Consider the following 6,355-nt stretch of genomic DNA (forward strand, 5'->3'; position numbering starts at 1 on the left):
TGAAAACCATGTAAGTGTTCTCTCGATGGGAGTGTTGAGTGAAAATTTTCTGCTAAGTGTTTTTCACTCGGGCTTCTGTCTATTGCAGCCTTTTGTCGAAAAGCTGGTGGATCTTGGCGACCGCTATCTGATTTTAGAAGAGGAGAACTGGCAACTACGCCAGGAGCTGGACCAGGCGAAAGAAGCCGCTGTGCACGCCAATGGTATCGATCTGTGTTCCTTAGCCGGATTTAACCTTCTCCATACTGTTGCATGGACTATTGCCTGTTAACTATTTCTGCACTTGTAGGTTTGACCGAACAAGCCAACCGACTACGCAAGTTGGTGGTTGGCAATAGTCAGGAGTGGCGGTCGAAGGATGAGCAACTAGTCGCCGATTCTGCCAAGGAGTTGGCGGCTACTCGTGCCGAGGTGGACGCAGCTGTCAAGCTGTCCAAATTGGAGGCACAGGACAGTCTTGCACTCGAGAGGAAAGAAATTGCCTCTCGAGATGACAAATTGCCGGACACGGAGTCGCAACAGCCGTAGAGGTGGTTGCATGTGCCGATCACCTTCTGCGCTGACGATCACCCAGCGTGACAGCTAGGTTCAGGGGTAATACCCTTCGTCGTCTCACTAATCATCGGCAATATGACGATGACCAAGGTACTGGTGGACAACGGAGCGGGGCTTAACCTCCTGTCCGCCAGGCTAGTGGAGAAACTCCAGTTCCGGTGGAGCAGCTGAAGCCCACCGACCCGTTCCGGGGGGTGAATCCCGGGATCGTGCGCCCTCTGAGGCGCATCACGCTGCCGGTAACCTTCGGGTCCCGGAAAGCGTTCAGGACCGAGCACATAGTGTTCGACGTGGCACACACCCCGTTGCGCTACAACGGGATCCTTGGTCGGCCAGCGCTGATCAAGTTCACGGCGGCTACGCATTGCGCCTATGACATGATGAAGATGCCGTCCGTATATGGAGTTCTCTCCATCAGGTGCGACCTCAAGGACGCGGCCTGGTGCGTCGGTGAGGTCGTCAGGGCCGCCGCCGCAGCCGACGCCAGCGGCGAAGATGTTGCCGAAGACGACAGCTCGCCGGGCGATGCCCCGGCAACTAAGAAGGCCCGCGCTACCCCACAAGAGCTTGCCGGGGGAAGTGCAGGCTCGAGCTCGTGCCCCGGAAGGGCCAGAAGCTCCGGGAGGAGGCCGCCAAGGTGAAGAAGCTGCCCCTCCAAGCCGGCAACAAGGAACGCACCGTTACCGTCGGTGCGAGTCTTACTGCCGAATAGGAAAGCGCCCTCATCACTTTCCTCCGAGAGAACGCCGACGTGTTCGCTTGGGAGCCGTCGGATCTTCCTGGAGTCCCTAGGGAGGTGATTCAGCATCAGCTTGCGGTGCGCCCGGACGCCCGCCCCGTCAAGCAGAAGATTCGTCGGCAAGCGCAAGAGTGTAAAGATTTCATCAAGCGGGAGGTGGACAAGCTCAAGGCTGCCGGGGCTATCAGGGAAGTTCTGTACCCCACTTGTTTAGCTAACCCTCTAGTAGTACTTAAAGCAGGAACAAGCTTCGCATGTGCGTAGATTTTACTGATCTTAAACGTGCATGTCCCAAGGATCCCTTCCCTGTACCCCGCATCGATCAAATAGTTGATTCTACCGCTGGGTGTGACTTGCTGAGTTTTCTAGATGCTTTTTCCGGCTACCATCAAATTAAGATGGCAGTCGAAGACGAGGAAAAAATAGCGTTCATCACCCCGGTTGGCTGCTATTGTTATACATGCATGCCTTTCGGGTTGAAGAACGCGGGCTCAACATTTTAGCGCGCGCTGCGTGAATGTTTGGGACCCCAGCTAGGCTGCAACGCGGAGGCCTACATGGACGACATCGTCATCAAATTGAAGCGCAGGGACTCCATGATTGATGACCTGCGGGAAACGTTTGATAACCTCCGCAGGATCAAGCTCAAGCTGAACCCTGACAAGTGCACCTTCGGTGTGGACTTGGGTCAACTTCTGGGTTTCTTGGTTTCACAGAGGGGGATACAAGCTAACCCAAGCAAGATAGAAGCCATCGAGAAGATGGAGGCTCCCCGCAAGGTGAAGGATGTCCAACGCCTCAACGGCTGCGTTGCCGCGTTGGGCCGCTTCATCTCAAGGCTGGGCGAACGCGCCCTGCCTTTCTTCAAGGTGATGAAGAAGAAGGGTCCGGTTGACTGCACTCCCGAGGCCGAAGCGGCGTTCCGGGAACTCAAACAGTACCTGAGGTCGCCGCCCATCCTCGTCACCCCCAGGCCGGGCGAACCGCTGCTTCTCTACCTAGCGGCGATTGACCAGGTGGTCAGCTCGGTGCTGGTTGCCGAGAGGGCGGAAGATGTTCCAGGGACTGAGGCTGCGGGGCAGGGGGCTGAGCGGCCCCCAGCAACCGCCTCGGACCCAGGGACAACCCCCGAGCCGGCAGCTCCTGCACCGCGTAAGCGATTAGTGCAGCACCCGGTGTACTTCGTCAGCACGGTGCTGCGCGACGCACGAACGAGGTACCCGCAAGTGCAGAAGCTCCTCTTGGGGATTCTCCTTGCGTCCGCAAGCTGCGCCATTACTTCCAGGCGCACCGCGTCACGGTGGTGTCGGGGTTTTGCCTTGAGCGAGCCCTCACCAACCGTGAAGCCACCGGGAGGGTGGCCGAATGGAGGATGGAGCTATCAGAGTTTGACCTCCACTTCACCAACTCCAAGAGCGTCAAGAGTGCGGCTCTGGTGGACTTCGTCGCCGAGTGGACGTCGACGAACGCCGAAGAGGAGGAGCTGGAGACCAGCCTACCTGGTAAGCTGGACGAAGGCCACTGGGTCCTCTACTTCGACGGTGCGTTCAGTCTCCAAGGAGCTGGCGCCGGGGTCGTCATCGAGTCACCGACAGGGGACCAGTTGAGGTTCGCTGTTCAACTCGATTTCCCGAACTCCACCAACAACACGGCGGAGTACGAGGGCTTGCTCGCTGGGTTACGGGCAGCAATCGCCCTCGACATCAAGCGCCTGATTGTTCGCGGGGACTCCCAGCTCGTGATCAACCAGGTGAACAAGGACTACGACTGCCCGCAGATGGCGCCGTACGTGGAGGAAGCCTGCAAGCTAGAACGCAAGTTCAAGGGTTTGCGGTTCTAGCACGTCAAGCGGAAGGATAACTTCGCTGTTGACGAGCTGGCCAAGATGGGAGCAGAGTGCCGGAAGCCCCCGGCGGGGGTGTTCTGCTAGAAGCAAGCGGCTCCTTCAGTTGACCCCGAGCCGGTCGTCGGGGACACCCCTCCGGCGACCGAAGGAACCCCCGCAACAGCAGGGGTCCATGCCGCTGATGTAGCGGCATGCGTAGGCAGGGAGACCCCTCCCTGGGCGATGGAAATCGCCCGCTACCTGAAGGAGGGGGCCCTTCCGGAGGATGATGTCGCCGCAGAACGAGTGGCCCGGCTAGCCAAGATGTACGCCGTGGTGGACGGGAACCTCTACCGCGGGCGTGCAAATGGAGTCAAGCTCATCTGCATGCCGCAAGACGAAGGGCGCGCACTGCTGGATGAGATACACCGAGGGACATGCTCCCACCATGTGGCCTCCCGGACGCTGGCTGGCAAGGCGTTTCGGCACGGTTTCCACTGGCCCTTGACCCTGGCCGACACGGAGCAGTTGGTGAAGACGTGCGAAGTATGCCAGTTCCACTCGAAGAAGAGCAACCAGCCGGCACAGGCCCTACACGTCATCCCCTCCTCGTGGCCGTTCGCGGTCTGGGGGCTCGATATCGTCAGCAAGCTACCGAGAGCAGTTGGTGGTTATGAATATTTGTTCGTGGCCATCGACAAGTTCTCCAAATGGGTGGAAGTGGAACTAGTGCGGAAGGTGACCGCCTAGGCGGCCATCAAGTTTTTTAAAAGCATGGTGTGCCGGTTGGTGTGCCTAACGGCATCATCACCGACAACGTCACGCAGTTCACGAGCGCAGTGTTCCAGGCTTATTGTGAGGGCATGGGCACCAAGTTGCACTTCGCGTCCGTTTCTCATCCGAGGAGTAACGGGCAGGCGGAGCGAGCCAACGCAGAAGTGCTGCAGGAGCTGAAGACGAGAACCTTTGACAAGCTTAAAGGCCACGGGAAACACTGGGTTGAAAAACTCCAGCCCGTGCTGTGGTCAATCAGGACCACACCTAGTCGGGCAACGGGCGAAACTCCTTTCGCCCTTGTCTATGGGGTAGAAGCGGTGCTGCCCCTCGAGCTCAAGCACGGATCTCCCCGAGTACGCGCGTACGACAACACCAGCCAACACGAGCAAAGGGTGGATGATCTAAACTTCATCGAAGAGCTTCGATGCCGGGCTGCTGTGCGAGCCGCGCGCTACCAGCAGGGACTCCGTCGTTATCACGACAGACGAGTCCGTCCCCGGGGCCTCGAGAATGGAGACCTTGTCCTGCGCCGGATACAAGGAACGAAGGCCGGGAACAAGTTGACTCCGAAATGGGAGGGCCCCTTCCGGGTAGTGCAGGTGACCAGACCGGGGGCTGTCCGGCTGGAAACCGAAGATGGCTTGCCACCCTGGCAAGGGTGCCGAGGTCAGTGTTGGGGAAGGCAGCCGAGGACGACGAAGCCCCCGCTGCCATTGTAGGGCTGTGCGGGGGGTCGTCTAATTGCTCCGGGGGATCCTGTCGTCCGTCCCCGGCAGCCTCCCCTTCACCCGCGCCCGGGGACCCCGGGGCTGGAGAAGCCCCCGTGCCCCCGACAGGAGCCGTTCCCTGCTGGGCGGCAGGCGAATCCGCGCCAGCCGCGTCTACGGCTGCTGGCGCGTCACCAAGCGCCGTACCGGTGGTGACGGTGGCCACCGCTGCCGCCGTGGCTGGCGCCCCGTGATCTCGACATCAGGGTCGAGGTCAACCATGGTTGGCTCCGCCCCCGATGAGGGGGCGTTTGGGCCTGCAGCAACAAGGAGTGTGAGGATTGACAAGTAAAATGGTTATCGGAAGCGGACAAGGGTAGCTGGGGTGGTTACCTTGCAAGGTAGATGGACTTGCGAGGGGGGCTTCCCCCGCCTCACCCGCGCCGGCGGGAGCCTCCGAGAGGCTTGCCGCGGGTGAGCAGCCGCTTGCTGAAAAAAAACCTACGTTTGTATGGTTAATTGACAACTGAAAAATGCAGCAAAGGAGGAGCGAAGGAGCCGTACCAGTCGGCGGCCCGTGAAGCGATCCTTCCCCTTACTAGGGTTCGATCTCTGTGTTTACTGTGCTAGTCCCTGGATCGACTCACTAGCACACACAGTTTCATGATGAAATAAACAGAAACAAAGGTCTAAGTACTTTATTACATCGCATCATCCAGAATTTAAATAGTACTTACAACCTCGCATGACCTTTTGGGCCAGCATAAAACAAATAATGTTTAAGTGAAATAAAAGAGATCTAATCTACACCGTTGGAGATGGATGGACGGACGAGATTGAACGGGGGGGCTCACCGGCGAGGCTAGGGTTCCGGCGACGGAATCTAGCGGCGGCGCGGCTCGGGCGTGGAGGCGGGCGGCGTACGGGTGGACCTCGGGCGTCGGGGAGGACGCGGGTGCGCGCGGCACGGCACGGCGGTGCTGGTGGCGCGGTCGGCGCGGGCTCGGGCGGTCGGAGTCCTCGCCTAGGTCGAAGACGAGTGGGTGGCGCGGGCAGCGGACTCCGGCGAGCTCGGGCGGTGGTCGGCGGGGTGCTGCAGCGCGCAAAACGAAGGGAAAAGCGCGTCATAAGAGGCGCGAGAGAGAGGGAAGGAGAGGGAGCGCGGTGGCGTCGAAGATGGTTCACCGGCGTGGTCGGGCGCGGCGCGAGAGTGGCGGTGGCGGCGGAGCTCTTCGGCGAAGAATCGGGGCGGCCTGGCGGCGTGATAGCGAGGGGGAGCAGAGGGGAAGAAGAGAGGGGGTCGCGGGCTTCAAAAGGACGGGAGCGGCTCGGTTTGGGAAGGTCGGGAGGGGCGGATCCCGGTGATGGCGCGCGGCGGTCACGCGCGGGGAGGGCGGCGCGATTTCGGGCGCTTGCCCGAGGTAGGGGACGACCCCGATAGGTGGGCCCCACCTGTCGGTGGCTCGGGCGCGCGCGCGCGGGCGGCTCGGTCGGTCGGGCTGGTTCGGCCGGTTCGGCCCAAGCGGTCGGACCGTTTTTTTTTCTTTTCTTTTTCCCTTTTCCTATTTCTTTGATAACTTTTGATTTTGAACTCAAAATTGGTCCAAATAAATCCCAAAAAATTTATAAAATCATGTTCCACCATGATACAACTTTTGGGAGTATTTTCCCCTCAAAATAAAATATATAAAAATACATTTGCCCTATAAATGCCTTTAGGGCTATATGTCCATTTAAATAAAATACTTTTTC

Source organism: Brachypodium distachyon, chromosome 2, assembly GCF_000005505.3.
Source record: "Brachypodium distachyon strain Bd21 chromosome 2, Brachypodium_distachyon_v3.0, whole genome shotgun sequence".
Classification (NCBI taxonomy): Eukaryota; Viridiplantae; Streptophyta; class Magnoliopsida; order Poales; family Poaceae; genus Brachypodium; species Brachypodium distachyon.